The sequence below is a fragment of the Meriones unguiculatus genome, chromosome 4, assembly GCF_030254825.1.
Source record: "Meriones unguiculatus strain TT.TT164.6M chromosome 4, Bangor_MerUng_6.1, whole genome shotgun sequence".
In the NCBI taxonomy this organism is placed as follows: Eukaryota; Metazoa; Chordata; class Mammalia; order Rodentia; family Muridae; genus Meriones; species Meriones unguiculatus.
Window position 1 is genome coordinate 38,278,475 of NC_083352.1, and position 22,828 is coordinate 38,301,302.

At 41.2% G+C, this 22,828-nt stretch overlaps 1 long non-coding RNA gene across 2 annotated transcripts; it reads right to left on the bottom strand.

Annotated features, from left to right (window-relative positions):
- Positions 1–273: 273 nt before the first annotated feature.
- Positions 274–19,343, bottom strand: LOC132653628 (uncharacterized). Of its 2 annotated transcripts, none has more exons than XR_009591379.1 (5): positions 19,156–19,343; positions 14,742–14,974; positions 12,851–12,997; positions 7,210–7,340; positions 274–6,879 (listed from the first exon to the last, which is right to left on the bottom strand). It is a non-coding gene; the product is annotated as an uncharacterized LOC132653628 (long non-coding RNA). The 2 variants fall into 2 exon arrangements; XR_009591378.1 differs by having other exon boundaries at positions 12,851–13,000.
- Positions 19,344–22,828: the final 3,485 nt, after the last annotated feature.

The window sequence follows — 22,828 nt, forward strand, 5'->3', positions numbered from 1 at the left end:
GCTGTACACAGGTCTTGCCGGGGTGAAGAAGGTTCTCAAACTCACCAGCTGCATAAGTCATTTCTCAACGTGCAGGCAGTGTAAGGGTGCAGAGACTGGAACTGTATTAAATTCCTGCAAAGGGAAGGTGAAGCATCTTCACTCATAGAAATATGGCTACCTTCCCTGAGAAGACTGGATGGTTCAAGGAAAAGGAGTAGCTTCCATCATGCCATGAGGTACTTTCTTCACTGAAACCAGTGAAAGCAAGATGAATTTCTTGTGGCTTGTGTTTTCAGCAAATACCAGCGTACCCGTGGTAAGGAGGCACGCTCATGGGAGGTTTGTATGCATGGCAAGGCAGCTGGTCGACCAGTAGTAGCCGTGGAATGGCATCAGGCTGGGCTATATTCCTTAAAACCATGCCCCATAATGACTCACTTCTGCCAATTAGAAAACGTTCCCAAAGGTTCTGGGATGTCCCCGAAGAGCATCAACTACTGTGAGCCAAGTGATTAAAGCCAAGAGCCTGAATGTGAAATATCACACTCAAACCCTAATAGTCACGGTGATACATATTATAGAAAGATCAGTGACAGCAAAGCGTGGACTAAGCTAGACTTTAAGAGAACTGATGGATGTGGGAAATGCTAACCATTTATACATAAATCAAAACTCATTCTGAAGGGCAGCAACTGGATAGTCATGCTCGCCTATCATGGGTATCAGAGGCTTAAAAAGGCAAGGGCTTCAGTCAGGCTTATGGGATAGCTGGAGGTCTGTGTTTGCATAATGAAATGGAATGCTTTATTACATCATTTACCATGTACTCCACTTCTCACACAAAAGTAACTCCAGGTAAACAGAGCAAAGCATCTCCCAGGAGACTGCCAGACTCATGACAAACATCCTGACTCTCCTCTAGCATTTTGGTGAAGTGTGCGTGATGACCACTTGCATTACCTTTTCACGAGTCTTGAACAGAAATGTCATGGGTTTCTTGAATTTACTTTAATGTATTACAATTAAATTAGTAGCATGCAAAGGAATGTAAAGATCAAACAGATCAATACAAAAATAGCATGAATTCACTTTTGATAACTTTGGAATAAATGTAGTCACTTTTTTCAGACCGCCTTCTGTTTACATTCCCAGGTCAGCATTTAAAGGAAATGGAACAGTCCATTCACAGCATGAGTAGAAACCGCCAGCGTTCAGTACGTTGGACAATAGCCAGAGACGGTGGTTATTTATTTATTGGATATTGAATTTTACCCGCAGGTTACAGTTTAACAATATCCTCATATGATGGGGTAACAGCTGAGAAATTGAACAGGACTTTTTTTATTATAAGTATAACATTAGGATGGTGGTTGTAATTTATCATTAGGGAGCATGATCCCCAAGAATTCCCTGTGATGTACTACATGTCATTGAGGCAGAAAGCTACAGAAAGATGGAGCACTGATTCAAGGGGTCCTGATGGTGGGAGAGGAGTCCCGCAAGAGAGAGCCAGAAAGAGAAGAGAGTATAAAGACATGGGGTCATGAGGTCATTCTCTGAATGTTTACCGCCTTCTGGGAAGTTTCCAGATAAGTGCCAAAGGAGCATCGCTGCCGGTTCCTGTGGTCTCCATGGTGATCCAGGAGGCTAACCCTATGCAATCAGGATCTCACTGCACCTCTGACCTGAGACTTGGAGGGTGGTCACACAGCTCACTTTGCTGTTTTTCCTTCAGCCCTCCCATCCCTTCTGGTTTTGTTACCTCCATGCTGTGCTCAAACTCAGAAATTTCAAGTGGGATTCCACATTTTTTTTTTTTGCCAGAAGCCCTTGTAAATAAAGTCTGATTTTATAAAATTACATTTTCCCAGTCATACATAGTAGTTTCACTTTTGGACCAAAATAATAATAATAATAATAATAATAATAATAATAATAATAATAATGATGATGTTGATTTCCTGACTCTTAAATTACATTAAATTATTGTATAGAGGAATTTTTTGTTTACATTTTTTAAAATTTTTATTAATTACAGTTTATTCATTTTTGTATCGCCCCTGTATCTCCCTCCCTCCTCCTCCATCAATCCCTCCCTCCCCTTTCTCCATGCATGCCCCTCCCCAAGTCCACTGATAGGGGAGGTCTTCCTTTCCTTCCTTCTGATCTTAGTCTATTAGGTCTCATCAGGAGTGGCTGCATTGTCTTCCTCGGTGGCCTGGTAAGGCTGCTCCCCCCTTAGGGGAAGGTGATCAAAGAGCAGGCCAATCAGTTCATGTCAGAGGCAGTCCCTGTTCCCATTACTATGGAACCAGCTTGGACACTGAACTGCCATGGGCTACATCTGTGCAGGGTTTCTAGGTTATCTCCATCAACGGTCCTGGGTTGGAGTATCAGTCTCAGAAAAGACCCCTGTGCCCAGATTTTTGGTTCTGTTGCTCTCCTGTGGAGCTCTTGTCCTCTCCAGGTATTACTATTTCCCCCTTCTTTCATTAGATTCCCTGAACTTTTCCCAAAGGTTGCCCATAAGTCTCAGCATCTGGTTTGATACTCTGCAGGGTAGAGCCTTTCAGAGGCCCTCTGTGGCAGGATCCTGACTTGTTCCCTGTTTTCTCCTTCTTCTGATGTCTATCCCTTTACCTTTCTGAATGGGGATTGAACATTTTAGCCAGAGTCCTCCTTCTTGATTAATTTCTTTAGGTGTACAGATTTTAGTATGTTTATCCTATATTATATATCTAATATCCACTTATGGGTGAGTACATACCCTGTGTGTCTTTATGCTTCTGGGATACATCACTCAGGATAATCTTTTCCAGTTCTCACCATTTACCTGCAAATTTCATTATTTCCTTGTTTTTTATTGCTGAGTAATATTCCATTGTGTAGATGTACCACAATTTCTGCATCCATTCCTCAGTTGAGGGGCATCTGTCTTGTTTCCAGCTTCTGGCTATTACAAATAAAGCTGCTACAAACATGGTTAAGCAAATGCCCTTATTGTGTACTTGAGCCTCTTTTGGATATATGCCTAAGAGTGGTATAGCTAGATCTTGAGGAAGCGCTATTCCTAGTTGTCTGAGGAAGCACCAGATTGATTTCCAGAGTGGTTGTACAAGTTTATATTCCCACCAACAGTGGAGGAGGGTTCCCCTTTCTCCACAACCTCTCCAGCATGTGTTGTCACTTGAGTTATTCATCTTAGCCATTCTGATGGGTGTAAGGTGAAATCTCAGGGTAGTTTTGATTTGCATTTCCCTTATGACTAAGGACGTTGAACATTTCTTTCAGTGTTTCTCTGCCATTTGATACTCCTCTATTGAGAATTCTCTGTTTATCTCTGTACTCTATTTTTTAATTGGATTGCTTGATTTGTTGCTGTTTAACTTAACTTCTTAAGTTCTTTATATATACTGGGTATTAGTCCTCTGTCAGATATAGGGTTAGTGAAGATCCTTTCCCAATCTGTAGGCAGTCATTTTTTTCTGATGACAGTGTCCTTTGCTTTACAGAAGCTTTTCAGTTTCATGAAGTCTCATTTATTGATTGTTGCTCTTAGAGCCTGTACTGTTGGTGTTCTGTTCAGGAAGTTGTCTCCTGTGCCAATGAGTTCAAGGCTCTTCCCCACTTTTTTTTCTAAGAGGTTTAGTGTGTCTGGATTTATATTGAGGTCTTTGATCCCCTTGGACTTTAGTTTTGTGCAGGGTGATAAATATGGATCTATTTTTATTTTTATATATTTAAACATCCAGTTAGACCAGCACCATTTGTTGAAGATGCTGTCTTTTTTCCATTGAATGGTTTTGGCATCTTTGTCAAAAATCAAGGTCATAAGTCTGTGGATTTATGTCAGGGTCTTCTATTCGATTCCATTGATCCACCAGTCTGTTTCTATGCCAGTACCATGCAGTTTTTTAGTATTGTTGCTCTATAGTACATCTTGAGATCACGGATGGAGATACCTCCTGAAGATCTTTTACTGTAGAGAATTGTTTTAGCAATTTGGTTTCTTGTTGTTCCATATGAAGGTGAGAATTTTTCTTTCAAGTTCTGTAAAGAATTGTGTCAGTAATTTGATGGGAATTGCATTGAATCTGTAGATTGCTTTTGGTAAGATGGCCATTTTTATTATATTAGTCCTGCCAAGCCATGAGCATGAGAGATCTTTCCATCTTCTGATATCTTCTTCTGATTCTTTCTTCAGAGACTGGAAATTTTCTTCATACAAGTCTTTGACTTGCTTGGTTAGGGTTACACCAAGGTACTTTATGTCCTTTGTGGCTATTGTGAAGGGTGTTGTTTCCCTAATTTCTTTCTCAGCCCTTTTGTCTTTTGTATACAGGAGGGCTATTGACTTTTTTGAGTTAATTTTATATCCAGCCACTTTGCTGAAGGTGTTAATCAGATGTAAGAGTTCCCTAGTAAAGTTTTTGGGGTCACTCAAGTATACTATCATATCATCTGCAAATAGTGATACTGTGACTTCTTTCTTTCCAATTTGTATCTCTTTGATCTCCTTTAATTGTCTTCTTGCTCTAGCTAGGACTTCAAGAACAATGTTGAAGAGATATGGAGAGAGTGGGCAGCCTTGTCTTGCCCCTGATTTCAGTGGGATTGATTTAAGTTTTGCTCCATTTAGTTTGATGTTGGCTGTAGGCTTGCTGTATATTGTCTTTTCTATGTTCAGGTATGTGCCTTGTATCCCTGATCTCTCCAATACTTTAAACATAAATGGATGTTGGATTTTGTCAAATGCTTTTTCAGCATCTAAGGAGATTATCATGTTGATTTTTTCTTTCAGTTTGTTTATATGGTGGATCACTTTGATGGATTTCCATATATTGAACCACCCCTGCATACCTGGGATGAAGCCTACTTGGTCATAGTGGATGATATCTTTGATGTGTTCTTGGATTTGGTTTGCAAGTATTTTGTTAGGCGCTCCTCTCTGGGCTGGCAGCTGAGGGCTTCGCTCTGGGTAGGAGGTTGGGTGCCTTGCTCTAGGCTGGAGGCTGTGTGCTCTGGTCTAGGATGCTGGCTGAGGGTGCTGTTCTGGGTCGGAGGCTGTTTGCCCTGATCTGGGATGGCGGCTGTGTACCCACCAGTCCCCAAGACCTTTTCCAGGGATTGACTGGGTGACCTGAGGTCAGTCCCGGTTGATTTCCACATTGTAAGATTTCTTCTCATCTGGGAATCACAACTGTTAGTGTTTTAGGTCCCAGAGTTCAGTCTCCTGGTCGCTGTGCCAGCACTGCTGTCCTGTTCCTCAAACACAGTGTCCTCCCAGCGCCACCATCTTAGATCCATCTATATAGAGGAATTTTAATCCAGCAACATGACTGCTCTGGCAAGGGATCACATCCAAAGACCTTCTAGGTCTATGTGATCTGGTTGGAATGCAGACACACTCTGAATTACAATATGATCTGGCTAGAATACAAACACACCCTTAGAACATACCTTCAATCCTGAACAATGAAGGTAAGTTTAGTTTATAAAGCCATGTTTGAAAGTGACTTCTAATTGAAAGGCAGACAAGTTGACAAATCAGAGAAAGAGTTGTCAGAATGAGTCAGAGATAAGACATGCTCAACTTTCATGAGACAGGACAAGAAAGGCTGCAACAGTGTAAGGAGAGAAGAACGTGGTGTTTGTGAGGCAGTTTTACCAGGGCAGTTTTACAGAGAGAAGCTGCAGAAAGAATAAACTAGACACAGTTGAAAACAGAATGAGCTAGAGAATAAGAAGGAGCCAAAAGATTAATACATATTGCCAGGATAAATTTGAGGTCAAACAGAGCAATTCAATGAGAAGTCAAGAAAAGCCAGTTTAAATCAGTCAACTTGGAAAGGAGTTTGGGCCAGAACAGCTGAGTTGAACCAGCCAGCCAGAGTTCAGAAAGACCTAAAAGGCTTCATCCCCTCATCAGAGGAAATAAAAAAAAATCTTTATATTATCCAGAAAAGTTTACTTTGTTTTGAGCAAATTGAAAACACAAATCATTTGATTTGTTCAGAGAGGAATCTGGGGTGGCTTTCTTATCTTTCCACATTTGATCCTCTCTAGAACAGAGTCAGGGATGTCTTAGGCCATCAAGCTCTGGGAGAATAAATGTATACAGTTCCTACAGAAGAGACTTTCAACTATGTAATACAATTACTTGAAGTTCTTGAGCAGGCACTGGCTCAACCTGTTCCATGTGGCATGAGTTCCTCCATCAAAAAGATTCAAACTGGTAGAAAAACAATAGCACAAAATCCACACCCTTCGTTGTAGGATGGACTATCTTCTCCCAAAGACATTATCTTCAATTAGATACCTTTGAAAGTGAGTTCATTTGGAAGCAGGAGTTTTGCAGAAGTATTCATTTTAGATGGCCATGATGATTTAGGGTGAGCCCTACTCCAATGACAGGCATACTTATACAGAGAGAATTGGGTCTCAGAGATACAGAGAAAGAGATTAGGTGGTGACAGAAACTAGATATAGCTGCAAGCCACAGCTAGCCACAGATTGACAGTGGTCTTAGTTAGGAAGTGTGAAGAGAGGATTCTGCAGTGTACCTTTTAGAGGGATCATGGTTCTTCTGCCATCTTGACTTCAGACTTCTGGCCTCCAGATCTGTGGGAACACACTCCTATTTTCCTAAGCACTCCACTTTGTGGTAATTTGTCAGGGCAGCTGGAAGAAATTAACATGGCCTTCGAATTGCCTCCAGTCGATCCATCTCATCATTTTCTTCAGCCCCTCCTTCCTCCAAGACACTGGGGTGTGTTCTGGGGCTGGAGACGTGGAAACATCTGGCTATTGTTTTCACTGAATGTACATACACTGCAATCATTGCATTCTTCCCTGCTTGGGCAGACTGAATTCTTGATTTTTGTGGTACTAAACACCCTGGTTGCCAAGAGAAATGAAGAGAAACTCAGAGAAAGCAGAAGAGACACCATAGAACACACCAGGTGTTCTGCTTCCTCCGGCATCTAACTCTTGCCACTTGCTGTGCCCTCTTGTTGGCTCTTCACCTCGCCTGGAAGATTCCCATGGTAAAACAAAGGTGAATGTGCTGCTAGCCTTCTTCAACAGCGCTCTTGCCTTTGCTGTTCCTACAGAATTAAATCCCACTTGTGATAAATTTCTGTCATTTCTTCTCTCCCTACATCTCTCCATGCCCCCTACCTAATTCCTCAGCTGATCCTGGGGTATACCATTCTTCACCTTTCTTACTTTGTCCTGGATGTTCCTTCTTACTCTGGAAAACTCTTTTTCACTACTTAAATTCTTGAAGCTGAGACTCTATGGCTCAGTGGTAGAGTGCTTGCCTACTCTGAACAAGGCTCCGGGTTCAATTCCCACCTCTGTACAAAAAGAAAAGAAAGTTATGTCCTAGATTCTTATGAGTCCCTTGTGCTTTTATACTTTTTTTTTTTTACTGTTGTTTATTACAAAGCAAGCCACACTGTTTTATAATAATCTCGACTGTAAGCTACAAAGAATGATGGCATAGTGTCTTTTCATGTTGGGGTTGGTTTCCTCTCAACACTCAACAAAGTCTGCCACAAAATAGTTGACAACACCCATGGAACTTGCGAGTAGGATGTTGGTTAGCAGAGGCCAAGGCATGGATGGGGTGAGCAAAGTCTAGTCAGTCAGTGGGTACTAAAGGAGCAAGCTTTTGGCATGCTAGTGCACAGTAGGGCAGCACGGAGAGCAATACCTTCACTGAGAATTTTAAAAACACTTAAAGAATTTTGAGTTTTCACCATAAAGAAATGATAAATATTGGATCAAAACAAAACAAAACAAAACATGTTTCACCTGGCTTAAACATTGCACTATAGATACATGCATTGAAATATTATACAGTGCCCCATTGATTCATACAGTCTTTTTTTATTTGGTTAGAAACAAATGATAAGTGACATTTTGTAGTTGTCCTTTGGATGGATAGATAATGAGGAGAGTCTGAATGGAAGGTGATCTGAATTAGGACAGTGCTTCCTCGGGGAAGCTGGAGACGACAGGTGCAGAAAACGCTTTACAGAAAGTAGAAGGCTTTGAGAAATGACAGGCGGTGTGATGCAGCACACAGAGGGCAGGGGTTTCTTTTTCAGCATTTTAGCAGCTCCCCATCATTAGTCATGTAAAGGAAGTGGAGCAGCAGGGAGGACAGAAGAAGTGATAAATTAGCCCTTTCCTCACCATATTTAACTTAACTTTTCAACAAGTCCCCAGTACAAGGCTGTGCTGCCATTTTCCATGTGCCTTAGAAGAGACAGTTGGAAGGAGCCTGGAGTTCCATTCACCATGTAAGACCTACACACAGAGAGGCCCCTACCGGCCATTCCCTTTCCTCCAGGTCTCAGGGGGTAAGGTTTACCTTTGATTCCCTTCAAGAGCCAGGGCGTGTGGGGATAGTAGTTTGACCTCTCCTGGCTGTCCTTCCATGCTGCTGATTAGCAAAGTCTGGGACATCAGCCAGAAGAGCAGAAAGCTAAGCTTACAGCCTGTGTGCTCTTTCTGTAGCTGAGGATGAGTTGCAGAAAGAGAAGGGACCAAAGGTCCAGGGAGAGAGAAGGAAGCCACTGGGTGCCTTTAAACTGAAGGCGGAAAGGCAGTTCTGGAAGCTCATTGTCACAGCGTGAGTTTAGGACAGAGCTCCCAAAGAATGATGAGCAAGGGGCATCTCCTCCAGGAGCTGCACAGACTGGCGGAGGTCATCTGGGAGCTCTGCACCTTGGAGAACCCAGGTGGACCTGAGCATCAGAAACTCCAAACACTAGTAAAGACTCCAACATGCCTGGACTTCACAGTTTCTCTCGCTCACCCCAGGCAGCTGAGGAGCTTGGCAGCTGAAGGATTTGCCTGAGGTCACATAGCTAAGAAAGGGATCTGGTCTTGTGTTGACTCTGAGAATGAAACGAAGCCTTGTAAGTGTGGCCTCAAACTGCCCCAGCCCCACCAATTCACAGGCTTTCCCATAAGCCACTTCCCAAATGGTCGTGTAGGAGAAGTACTAGATCTGAATGCTGGTGTCCTCAAATTTGTATGTTGGAACCTGTATTAGTTACTCTAATGTTACCATGATGGCGTGGCATGCCCTAAGGAAACTTATATACAAAGGAGTTTATTGTGGTTTAATGTTCCACTGGGGGTAAGTCTGCACCATGGCAGGGAGACAGTGATAGGGAGCAGCCTCAGGGATAGGGAGAGGAGCAGGAAATTCATATCTTCACTAGAAAGCAGGAAGCAGAGAAGGAAGACTAGAAGTAGGGCAAAGGCTTCATGTTCTCAAACCTGTACCCCAGTGACAGTTTCTTCAGCAAGGCCATACCTCTAAACATTCCCAAATACCCAGGGACCAAGTATGCAAGTAATAGACCCTATTGGGGAACATTTCTCATTTAAGACACCACAGAACCTAATACCCATCCCATATGATAAATATTAAGAAATGGGTCTTTCACAAAGTGATTTGGTCATGAGTATTTTCCTCATGAGTGGATTGGTGCCTTTATAAAATATTGTCATCCAGGATTAAAAAAATAAATAGATAACAAAAACAAACCAGCATCATCTGTAAGGAATAGGTCATCACTAAATGCCAAATCTCTCATTGCTTTGATGTTAGACTTCAATGTTGCCAGACCCAAGAGTGATAAATATCCTTTATAAGGTACTTACAGTTTTCCAACAGCTACTCAAAATCCCTAAGGTGGGAAGCAAAAGCATGTGGCTTACTTTGCAAATAGTTTCAAGTACCAAAATCCCCTTAGCATAATCTCCATCAAGAAGTCATCCATGTTCCTCTACACCAGTGATTCTCAACCTTCCTAATGCTGCGACCCTTTAATACAGTGCCTCATGTTGTGGTGACCAAAACCATAAAATAATTTTGTTGCTACTTCAAACTGTGATTTTGCTAGTTATGAAATGTAATGTAAATATCTGATATGCAAGCCCTGTGAAAGGGTTGTCTGACCCCTGTGAAAGGGTTGTCTGACCCCAAAATGGGTGTTGATCCACAGGTTGAGAACCATTGCTCTACATCATATTCTTTTTGGTACCCAAAGATCACATGACCTCTATATGAGCTCCTGAAGATGACTACTGTTTATTTATGAAGCTAAATAGTAGTTAAAATGTATGGAAATTTTTCTTCTTAAATTTATTTCTGAGAATTGAACCCAAGATCTTGTGCATGCCAGGCAAATGATCTACCAAATTAAAATATCTGGTTTTGAGTCACTGAATTTCGGAATTGGATGTCCAAAATTAGCTGAGGAGATCATTTCAAAGCACTGATGTCCAGGCTCCAGTCTGCAAGAGACTGAAATTATCTAAAGAGGGTCCAGGTGTTACTAGTGAGTGAAAAATCTCTCAGAGGATTCTAATGTCAAGCAGGAGCAAAAATCCTTGCAGGGGAAGAAGTAATCATTAAAAGGAACCAAGAGAACCTATGTCCTCCTAAGACTGATGGCAGTACATGAATAGGTGATGTGCTTTTAATATTAGAATTTGAGTCAAGCAGAAACACGTGAGAGGTCACTGGTTATTGAGTACTTGGTAATAGCCAAGAAGCAGTGTGTATTTGGGAACTCATTACTATGAAGTTGAACACCCTTCCCAGGGTAAAACAGAGGCTACTCAGAGCCCTCCTCCAAGGACCGTTAGCGAATCAGTCTAGTCTTAGATGTCCACTGGCCAAGCAGGTATACACAAAGCAAAAGATTTAGGTGAAAGACAGTAGCGTTTATTCTGGGTCACAAGACGTGACTGAAAATTTGTCTTCAGGAGGAATTCTCTCTCTCACTTTCACTCACCAGTTTTGTTTAAAAAGTTAAATTCAGGGCCTGGGAGTATATAGCTCAATAGTTGAGTATTTACTCAGCATGCTCACTTCCTGGATTCTGTTCCTAGGGTTGCATTTTTAAAATTCTAGTAACAAAAAAAAAAAAAAAAAAAAAATCATTGCCTAGAGTAGGCCCAGTGGAGATCAGACAAATGTGTGTGTGTGGGGAGAGAGGCATGTAAAGTTTTTTTTTTAAGTCCAAAGTATGAAAAGTTAAGCAAAATTTAATTAAATTGATTCCTAAATAGCAAAAAGACTGTTTATCTATCTACCTATTAAACATAATAAATGTTGAATCTCCGTAACCACCAAAAAAATTCATATGAAGAAAAGAAGAAACTCATCAATGTCCCAATAAACATGTAGAGAAAGGACATAGGTTCCTAAACACAAATATTTAATGAACAACTTTTATTGTACAACTTCATGAGTGGCAAAAACTGTTAGCAAATAAAACTTCATCTCTAAAATTGACAAAAGTCATTTCTATGGTCGTAGCAGAAGAAGCCAGGTTGCTGTCCAGCAGAAACTGAGCGACCTGTAAGGACACTGTGGGCCTTAAATTACGTCTTCTGTTTAATAACTGAAAAGTCAACATTGCTTCAAAATGTTTTCACAAGTACTCATGAAGCAATCCATGAGCATATTTTCAAGGTCAGATAGCATGAAAGAAATGATGTTAGCAATGATAACAACAACAAGAAGAAGAATGATACAGCAACCTCATATTCTATTTTTTCAGTCCTTTGGACTTGAAATGCTAACAACATTTTTTTCTAGCATTTATCTCCAGATTCTGTCCATACCCAATATACTTGTGCCATCATAGCTTAGAATATTTTTTGACAGTAACGTCTGACATTTCCCACACACTGCATCCATCTTTTCCTCTCACTGTGGTGATTTTACAGCTTTTAGCAATGCTAACGTTTTACATCACACACTGTGCCAACATGGCTCACCTGGCCCTGACCATTTGCTCCACTGCTGCACAAGAGTTTTCCCTGAATTAACAGGTCATCTGCTTTATTCGTTGTTATCCTTGAAACATACAGATCTTTAATAACTTCCAAATGCTCTTTTCCGTGTGCCATATGTGAAAATTTGAAACTATTTCTGTCATGAGATGTGCTTTACCAAGAAAGCACAAACTCTATAACTCTCTGTTATAGCATTATAGATAAACGTCACAGAGTTTATGGGGGAGAAAATGAGGGTGCAGGAGACCTTTCAAAACTGGAACAGTCATCAAAACAATGACCAAAATAATAACTGGCATCTTTTGACATCGCCTTGATCAGCCAAGTGGGTAGCTCAGTATGACTGGAGTTTGTTTTAAGGACAGAAGATGAACATCAAGACCTACAGATGCAATGGAGTTCCGAACCCAGGAGGAAGAGCAACTGGCCATAAACCTAGAGCTGTGTGAGGCTAATGATGCGCCTAGTTCGGTAGTATCCTCAGGTTCAAAACTCATTTTATGAATTTCTCAAAACACAGTTATTTAACAGGAAGACTCTGGGAAGAAGCTCTTTCAGGCCTCACGTTGAAAACACTGGTCTGATGCTGTCAGGTTGGCTCAGTGGGTAAAAGCCCCAAATCTGACCAAACCTGAGACTGGTCCCCGAGACCCACATAGTTGAAGGAGAAAACTTACTTGCGCAGATTGTCTTCTGACCTCCACTTGTCTCTTGTGGCACCATCAAGGAATAAATAAATGTAATAATTTTTTAGTTGGTCTGCAGGTTTAACGATGCATAGACAACTTCACGATAAAAATAGGAGTCAAAGTATCCCCAAGAATGGCAGGACACAAGTGGCAATTGTAAGACTGTTGGAAGAAAATGCCTTTACTCATGGGGCCAGCATAACATCATTTCTGTGGGATGAGAGCAACAGGGCATAGGATAGGTCCAGAAACAAAGGCATCTCAAATGGTCAAGGCTTGGGCCTTGAGAAGGAGAGAAAGCATCAGTGCAGATAGAGTTGACACAGCATGATTGGGCTTTTACTTACCACATAGAGAACAAGTCCAGGAACTCACAGAAAATTCTGAAGGCTGGAAATATGGCTCTGAAGGTTGAAAAGGCCTCCTTGGGGAAAGCACATGGTGTGGGAAGTATGCTCTCTTGGAATTTTTTGTAATTAACCAGGCAGGAGAATCTGCTGGAAGGTGAATCAAAATAACAGAAGAAGGGGACAATAAAGATGAGGGAAACCGTGAGCAGCCATTACCTCTGAAAAAATCAAGGTGTGCTATTGCTGTAAAGAGACACATGACCATGGCAACTCTTTTATAAAGAAAATCACGTAATTGGGGCTTGCTTACACTTTCAGAAGTTTAGTTTATTATCATCAGGTCTGAAAGCATGGTGGCCCACAGGAAGATACGATGCTGGAGAAGGATCTGAGAGTTCTACGTTCAGATCCACAGGCAGAATGAAGATAAAGGCTGTAGGCCTGGCTTAGCCCTTGAAACCTCAAAGCCCACCCCCAGTGACACATTTTCTCCAACATAGCCACACCTCCTAATCTTTTCAAATTGTGTCACTCTCTGGTGACCTGATAACCAGGCATTCAAGTCTAAGAGCCTATGGGGGCCATTCTTAATAAAACCATCACAACAGGACAGCAAGAAGGGAAGAAACGCTTTCTTAACCATGTCTTCTAAGTTTAGGAAATCTAATTTTAAAGTGTTAAAAGTATTTGACATCTGTTGTATAACAGTTTCCTCCAATTGAAACATTCCATCCTGCAGGGAAGCTTATTAAATAGGAAGGTAAACAACTCAAAATAGCTCCAGGAAGTCCCTAAAACTGACTAGATTCACCAGGCCACTCCCTATCACAATAAACAATAAAAGCTAAGGCCCCTTCACAGGAGGCAAGGCCAATCTGCAAAGAAGACTCTGAGACCAGAACAGTGACCCAGAAGAAGCAGAAGTCAACAGAGCTGCCCGGAAGAGATTTAGACCAACTGAGGCACCTAAAAAGGACACTCTCCATCTTGTTGAACTGCCTACAGGCTGTGCAGTATGAACCAGATTCCTAGCTTTTGTGACAAGCCATCCATTCTGGAGTGGGTTTTGGTAATGCATCTGTCTTTGAGTATAACCCCCTCATCTATATTCTTGTAAGTAACACCCCAAAAAAAACCATTGGTTCACCAAATCAGACTTTGGTCTGTCATGGTTTCATACTGGGGTGAGTTGACAGGTATGTTGCGTCTCCCCAGGAAAAGTTTTGTCACAAACAGTATCAATCCTATCCTAAGATAGTTTTAAGAGGAAAACCCAGAACAGAGAAACAGTCCTACAGAAATGAAAGCATGCCAGAAAAACCTGCTTAGAAAACAACTCTAAACTATTTATTACCGTTTCAAGGTGACACAAAATGTATTAAAATACCAGACTGTACAAGATGGAAAAGGACAATGTAATTCAAATAGTAAAAAACACAGATTTAAAGTCAAAAAATAATAAGAGATGAAAAATAATTTCAGAAACAAAGTCCAAGCTGAAAGGATCAGACTAACTTTGTAACCTATATGTCTTCTAAAGCCTACATTTTTGAGTTTTAGGCCCAGGTCTAAAGCCTCTTAGTACCTTTCCAGAGAACGAAGGAATGTGACCCTGGCCATCTGTGAGGACAGATATAAAAAAGCGAGCAAGCAATGACCTTCACTCAGCAAAAAGAATGACCAGACCCTTGTCTTTGAGATAGTGTTTCTTAGCAACCAACCCAGATGGCCTCAGTCCTTCTTCTGAGTAGCTCCTGACCTCCAGCCAAAAGCCCACAGCCCCAATCTTCAAGAATGAGCTAATCACCCCCACCCCCACCTTTAATTGCAGCCGAATCCATACTTGGCAGGACTCGTCAAGCTTGAGCACCTAAGACTAACCAATTACCTTACTTGATAGCTTCCTCATCCAATCCTTAATGCCAAGACTGCAACCTCAAAATTCCTGTGCCTTGTGTTTTAAAAAACCGAAGGCCTTTGTCTCCCAGGGCCACTCTTTGCTGAATGTCAGTGGTGACCCCATTGCGCAATGGTTAAAATAAACCTCTTGCGATTTTGCATCAATGAAATCTGGTCTCCTGAGTTCTCTTCATCCCTTCTGGAATTAGGTTCCTGCTGGGCCTAACAAAACCAGATGGAAGAGAAGAACCAATAACCACAAAGGATACTGCTTTAGGGAAAATAAAAGGTGAAATGGGGCGCAGTTTGGAAAACCAGAAGCAAAATAAGAGATTAAAAGGTTATTTTTTTAAAACACCAATGCTGAAAACAAGCAGATTATCTAACTCATGGATATTAGGAATCTAAGAGCCCAAGTTAAAGAAGAGCAAACCTTAAAGCTGTTTTCACTAACAGCTTGTTAGTTTCTTCTTTTCATTGTTAAACAGCTTTTCAATTTCTCCTTTAATTTCTTTTTTTTTTTTTTGTCATTGAAGAAAAACATGCTGTAGCTTCAACATTCGACTTTTACAAATCTCTATTAGAATCAAAGATTTAATTCAAAGGCACAAAGATTAGTTTATAAACGTGTTGGCAATTTCCTCTTCCTAGCACATGTGATCTCACTGCTGTTTCTCTACCTACTAAAAATGTTACAATAATTACATAGAAAGATTTTTACGCGAGCAATAATAGTAGACTCAGGCATGATGGTACAGGTCAATAATTCTGAAGCACTTAGGAAGCAGAGCCAGAATGAATTCAAGGCCTGGCTGTACAACAGAGGGTTCGTAACTATGATGGGCTAGATCAGTGGTTCTCAGCCTTCCTATTGCTGAGACCCTTTAATTGAGTTCCTCATGTTGTAGTGACCCCCCAACCATAAATTTATTTTTGTTGCTACTTCATAATTGTAATTTTGCTACTTTTATGAATCATTGTAATGTAACATCTGTGTGTTTTTTATGGTATTCGGCAACCCTTGTGAAAAGGTCATTCAACCCTCATAGGGGTTGCAACCATGGGTCTAGATACTTGTGGGTCCCTGTGGATACTAGTGGTATCATAATGCAGAGTAGCTGGGGAACAGGGTCTCAGCAGAGGTGAGTACAAAGGGTGTGAATGACCCAGGACACTGTGTCAGAGACCGTTGAAAGAACAAGGAGGAAATTCACCTAATTTGCGAAAGCAGACCTGATTAAAGACAGGCAAACATTAAAGATGTACCAACTCAAATACCAAAGCCTGCAGCAGGGGAAGGGACTTTCCAAGCTAGAACTAATCCAACTTATCCATGTTAGATTAGCAGACTTCCCACACATGATTTCCGAGAAGCCAGTTCCCTGGCAAGAAACAGAAGCTTAACTGACTCTCACATGATAAGTCCTTTGTCTCTATGGAGTTGAGTAGGCCTGATTTGAGTGTGAAGCAGCACCGTTCCTGCCGTGTTTTCTGAGAGCAGTCTGGGGTATGAGTAGTGCTCTACCATCCCTCATCTTGGGAACCCACAGATAATGAATTTGAAACTAGCCTGGACTATATAGCATTACCCTGTCTCAACATACTAAAAAGAAAAAAAATGGTTATTGTTCCCTGGGGTATGTAAAGATGACATACATACAATAGCTACACACACATGTATGTGTGTATTGTATATATGTCTCTTTCTCTCTATATATGTGTGTATGTACATATATAAATACATGCTATCAAATATAATACTAATGTAGATATTTCTAATTCTCAGTGATTGAATATGGCTTCACGAGAAAACACATGTTTGTTAGAGTTGACAACACTGCCCAAGATTTCAGGGGTTACATATAGTTACTTATTAATAAAATAATATTAAAAATGAACAAGAATATTTAAAAGTAGTATAAAATCGGGGAACCAATAATAGAAGCTTGAAACACACTAAGGTATTTTGAATCTCTCCTATTGGAGGAAGAGAATTCAGCTTTTTACATGGTTACCGCTCCAACATGAAGTGTTATTTGTTAGTCCGTCAGAGACTGAGACTTGTCGTAGAGGTCAATCCATATCCTCTCCTCTGCTTATCATACTGTTGGATGCATGCTTCTACCAGGAGCACTGCACATGCAATCACTGTGTCTATGCATGTCTATGAGAAGTCATCTCTGGCATCCTGTGTGTAAGATTCTCAAAGCACACGTGCTTATGCTCTTGTGTTTCCAGTTCTGCAACATACTGACAATCTATTGATGACATTGTGAAGACCAACAGAAGAGGGATGACCCAGGCAGCACGCATCTCTTTTGAGAGACACTGGCTAGCGGCATCATTCTGATCATATTGATCCTTTGAGTTTCTTGACTGTCTTCCTTTGGATTATACCCTCTATGGAAGGGACAAGCATCTTTTAGAAAGTAATTGATGACCCATGGTTATTGTCATTATAAACACAATATACTTAATTTAATTTTCCATGACTTCTCCACATCAGTTTTTATGAAAGATGCACAAGTTCATGACAATGACATCTCAGTGAAGAATGTTGACTAGAAAGCCCACTCAAACCCAGGAAAGCTGTTGACACTATTAGTCTGCTTTATTTTCACTATCTCTCCAGTAGACATGACTACTGACTTTAAATACTGTTAATGTAAGAGGGTAAAACAAGAATTGTTTTCTAAAACTAAAAAGAAAGCAGACTAATAGTGTCCTAATAGTGTACCTGAGACCATCAATTAAAACAACTAGTGCAGAAAGCAAACTATTCTGGGTTTTAAAATGAAGAAGAACAATCCTTTGGGAATTTTAGTGAAAAGAAGAAATGAAGTTTAATGATAAGATTTTAAACACAATACTCAATGGCAGAAGAACCCAACTAATGTATATAAAACATTGAAAGAAGGAAAATGTGAGTGAAAGATTTTATACCTAGCAAAACTGACTTTCTCAAATCTAAATGGTACAGACTACCATTTAGATTTGTACATTTAGATTTCTCAAATTACCTACAAAATTTAAGTAATATAGTTTCATGAGTCTTTCCTGATTAATTTGATAGGGAACAAGATTCAAACACAAAAAGTCAGAGAAAAGTTACTGTAAGCTTTAGTAGTGAACATAAAATACATACACTGTGTAAAAAAATGACAGCACAGTATCTAGGGGCTGTGGGCTTTGGAGATGCAGAGAAAATACCAATATTTTCCAACAGGAAGATGACAAAAAAGAATACACATTATATAAAAAGCCTGTTTTCAGTGATTATATTGGTGGTATAAATACTTGGCTTATTGTACTGGAACTGTTGTGCAGTATAAAATAAAGTATACCCAATGCCACAAGATATTGTAATTATATCTTCCCTGTGTGTCTAAGAACCAAGATTCCTTCTTATAGAAGAAAGGAGACACACACACACACACAACATATGAAGATACACTGAACCCCTGTGTGATAACTTTAAAGTAGAAATGATCAGTTTTAAAAGATAGAAAAATTTACCTTTAAATGCACATATATTCTAGCTCAGTTCACAAAAAGAAAAGAAAAGAAAAAAAAATGACCTAGAACAAAATGTATGCTGTTAACATTCCTGGTGTCTGGGTTGTGGTTTTCCTTGAAAGGAAAACAGGGTTTCTGGAAGAAAAAGTTGATTTCAAGTCATTAGTCATTTCAAATACATTAAAAATAAAAAAGAAGAAAAGAAAAGAAGGGAGTACCTAAAGAAAACACACCCAAAGAGTTGTGGTTCATGGACAATTTAAAGCTTTCAAGCTTGCAATATTTTAAACGTTTTCTACAGTGAATCCGTTTGAAGAAAATAAGGCCTTTAAATTAGAAAGATGGAAAGCAGAAGTGTATTAAGAAAACACACTTGTGAAGATAAATGTATTAAAGTATATCTTTGGCAACACCTTCAGTCACTAAAACAGCAATTTGAAATAGTCTTTAAGGGAATCCTCCTCCGAGGGAGCTGTGTACATGCGTCTCTCCTGGCAGAAAGATTTTTCAGGTCTGTAGGCAGACATGGCCTTGGGACCAAGTAAAGAAACTGCAGCCCAGCGCCCCGTGTGTGAGACATGAAGGCCTCCCCGAGCCTGCTGTGGCCGGAGAATGAATCATACTCTGTCAGCTCCGTGGGGGAGCCAAGGGCGCAGGCAGGAGGCGAGACCTTAGCTTGCATTTCAGATGTGTATCACTGGGCCCCGGGGATCTGGGAGCTACAGATAAATGTGTTCCAGAAGACCCGTGCTCTGAGTGGAGTATGAAATGGAAGAACGTACCTCCCACCCGAAGCCCCCCATCACAACCACCCGGTGACCCCACCTTCCCCGGACGTCTGAACCGGAAACGGGCGACCCACAGCGCCTGCAGTAAAATGCTTTTACCTCCAACTGGGTTTCAGCGAGCACAGCAGACAGCAGCGGTCAGAGATGCTGCAAGACGCCGGGCTGAGGAAGGCGAAGAGATTTCACTCTCCACCCCGCACCCCAAATTCTCTCACCAAGCCAGCGACCCACCGACCGGGGACTTCAGTTTTCTCTCCACAAAACGAAGCCGAGCTCACTCGTGTCCTCTTTTCCTGGGGTGCAATAAAGACTAATGAGAAGACTGTTTATAAATATCTTTCACCTCCCCCTCCCCCCCCCCCAGCGAAAAGTACTTGTGTAAGTGTGAAGTCTTGTGTATGGGGAGCTATCTCGGAATTCACAAAAATAGAGGGAAAGGGGTTCAAAAGGAGACGCCAGCTCTTTAAAATACAGCACGGGCCGCTCTCTCGGGTGTGGCGGGTGTTATGTAGGTCTCTGACTGCGAGTGACTGGGAGGCCAGCAATTATAAAATGTAGGGCAGCCTTCCGAGAGGGTCCTGGCTGCTGGGTCTGCGTGTGAATGTGCCTCGGCTGTCACTGGAAGCCGAACCACGGCCTGTGAGTGAAAATCCAGGAGTCCCTCTGTAGGAGAACACTGAGTGCTTTGAGGGTCCGGGGAGGGTTCTCGAACCTAGAATTTGCAAGGGTATGAGCGGTTCGGACACAAGGGCATCTCTCGGGCCTCACCTTCTGATGGCAACATCGGCTGGACTGGATTCTGCCCAGAAATTTGCATTTTAATAAGCGGATTTTTATTTGCCCCGAGCTCTGAGAGCTGGTTTAAACTTCACAGTCTGAAGGTCTGTAGTGAATTGAAAGATCACTTGCAGAAGGCAAGGAAGTGATGGGGCTCCCCGGCTTTGAACCCTACTTCTAAGTTTTGCCTCAGAGTGCATAGTGGGAAAAAATACAGTAACAGAAGGGAGAGAAAATGAGGCTTCCTGGAACAGACTCTGCACATTCATGAACCCAGACCACCAGGTGTAGCCTATCTGAAGCTGTGCACTTAAATGGAGGAAATAAATATTCTATATTCAGGCTAATAAAGTGTGTTCAGTAGACATATGTGGCTATTGAACATTTAAAACATCACTAATTAGAGATACATTTATACTGCTGTAGTATACATCATTTTATATAACACAGCATTATATTTTAATATAATGTGTGCTACCTCATGTTTTTATATTTACTATATATTGAAATGAAAAAAATTTAAATTATTTTATTTGAGCTATTAAAGTTAAATCTATCCATTTTGGTTTTTGTTTTGTAAATATATCTACCTGAAGATTTTTAATTAATTATGTGATTTGCATTATATCTCTATGGGACAGTCCTGTTCTCGATCGATGTATTATCTGATCTTAGTTTAGAAGATTGTTGACTTTGGAGTGTCCTCTGGTTAATACTGCTGGGCTAAGATCTGTCTTCAGCCCTATCTTAGCAAGGTGACCTCATTGTAATGGGCCCTCAAGAGAGATAAAGAGTGAGGCAGGTCGGGGCCCAGCTCATTCATCAGTACAGAAAACCTGCCAAATACAAACTTGCCTACAACAGACAGTCAAATGGTGGGAACTGCTTAATAGCTGGGAAGATAATAAAACCCCAATAAGCATCCAGAGCTAGTGAGAAGTCTATACTGTAGGTGAACTGTGTCTCCCATTGTTCTGTTCCTTCCCGGTCACGAGGCAGAAGGGTAGGATGGGGAAGGACTTGGAGTTGCAGTGAAGAGATTGGAGCAAGTTTGACCCCTCTGGTTTTCTCCTGTAGACCGGTGTCTGAAGCAAACCTACCCTATCCTAGTCACAGTACCTTCAAAATGCACTTTTGAAAAGTGTTTCTTTAAAGCAAGGTGTCAAAAATCACTGTCTAGGTTGTTTTAGTGACTGGCCTAGATACCAAGAAAGATACAATTAAAACATTAGCAAACTTCCTTTTAAATGACAGAACAAGCAAGGGGAAGCTTGTAGGTTATTTGAGAGTATGGTAAATTTTACACCTAGAGAGACATGTGCGAAAAGGAGGTTCTCACCTTGTCAACTAAGCTAGAACTGAAAATAAAGATGCAGATGAGCTCTGAGTTCGTGGTGGCTTGGATGCGATGGTGCCCTAAAAATTCTAAAAGTCTGAAACACTTACCAGCCTCCATTGTCTCCCACCGGGCTCATTAGGTCCCCTCCTACTCAGAATTTCTGATCCAAAGGTCCCAGAGTTGCCCACAATGACATCGACAATCAAATTTCACTTGCATGTTCAGCTTCTTCAGACAGAAGTCTTTAGTTAATGGCCGTAAGAACTTTGCTTCATGACCCAGCAGCTGATACAGTATAGTAAGGGGCGGGGAGGAGGATGAGTGACTCTCCAAAATTCAAACTTTATTTGGTTCAGGTGTACCTCTGTCACCTAACAGATGGAACTGCCCAAGACCAGAAGTTAGTATTAAATGATAGAGAAACTGGCCTCATCCTGCCCAAATGATCTACCTCTCAGTATTGACCCCAAAGAAGCCGTGGGGTCCTGCTTCACCATTGTCCTTAATTGAATGTGGCAATCTGGGTTAAGCAGAAGTAAATGGGAAAAACAATCACAGTCAGGCCTCCTGGCCACATATGCTATGTGCTGTCAAGGTATTCCTCAGTCACACAGGTCAGAGGGCAAAAACTCTCTCCATTCCACCATTTCTGTTTTACTTATTGTGAATTTTTTTTTCTGACAGGAAATGGGAATTTGGTTGATAATTAGCAAGCATGCAGATAAGGTTTCCTCACTGAAGTCTCATAAAACCATGAAAATAAATCATTGCAAGCAGGGAGAGAAAGACTATCTTCTGTTTAGACGTTTCCATAACCACTCCATCCAATTACTCTTCGTCTTGCAGCCAGCAATTTTATTCTCAGCTAGTGTAAGGCCTGATAATCACAGGAAAGAATTTAGAGACCTCACAGGACTTTTCTGATTTCAAGTTAATGGCTTGGTATGTCAAGGACATGCTGAGCCTGGCGTAATAAATTATCAGACCACAGCTGAAGAAACACAGAAAGAAGCCCATGAAAGGTACATCTGCAGATATGACAGCAACAGAAATAAATAGGACAGTTTTGAGAAAGTCGAGGGGGTCCATTTGGCAGGTCCTGGAAATCAAAGCTGTTCAGAGCTACAGGAACACTGATGGTACTCAAGGAGATGTGACTAGAATTCCACGCAGAATACTTTCTCATTCTTTCTCCAGGAGTGGGGAGGTCCTTCCTTGAACACTCTCCTGGCATTTCCCAACTGAGCCACAGGGCAGGTCTTTCAGTTTTCCTACTATAATTTCTCTGGTCCCAAGTCTCAGTTGTGTAAGCATTTCACGAAATGTTGTTCCTGCATCAACAAATATTATCCATGGCCATCAAGGTCTCGCATGTGATCTCTGGAAAAATCCCTGAACCCTTTGTATGTGTGGGCCTTCTTGGTAGAGCGGATGCTTTGAGCCACTTCATCAAACTGACTGACGAGAGCAGAGACAGCAACATACTGCACAGTCGCTTCATCATTTCAGAATAAAGGGAGTCCGTGTTGTTCGTAAGGAAGTTGTTTAAACGGAAACAACCAAGGCATGCTGGTGGGAGGGAAGTGGCCCGGTCTGCTCAGGACTGCAGACTTTCCAGATGGCAAGGTTTTCAGTGCTGCATCTGAACAGTGGTTA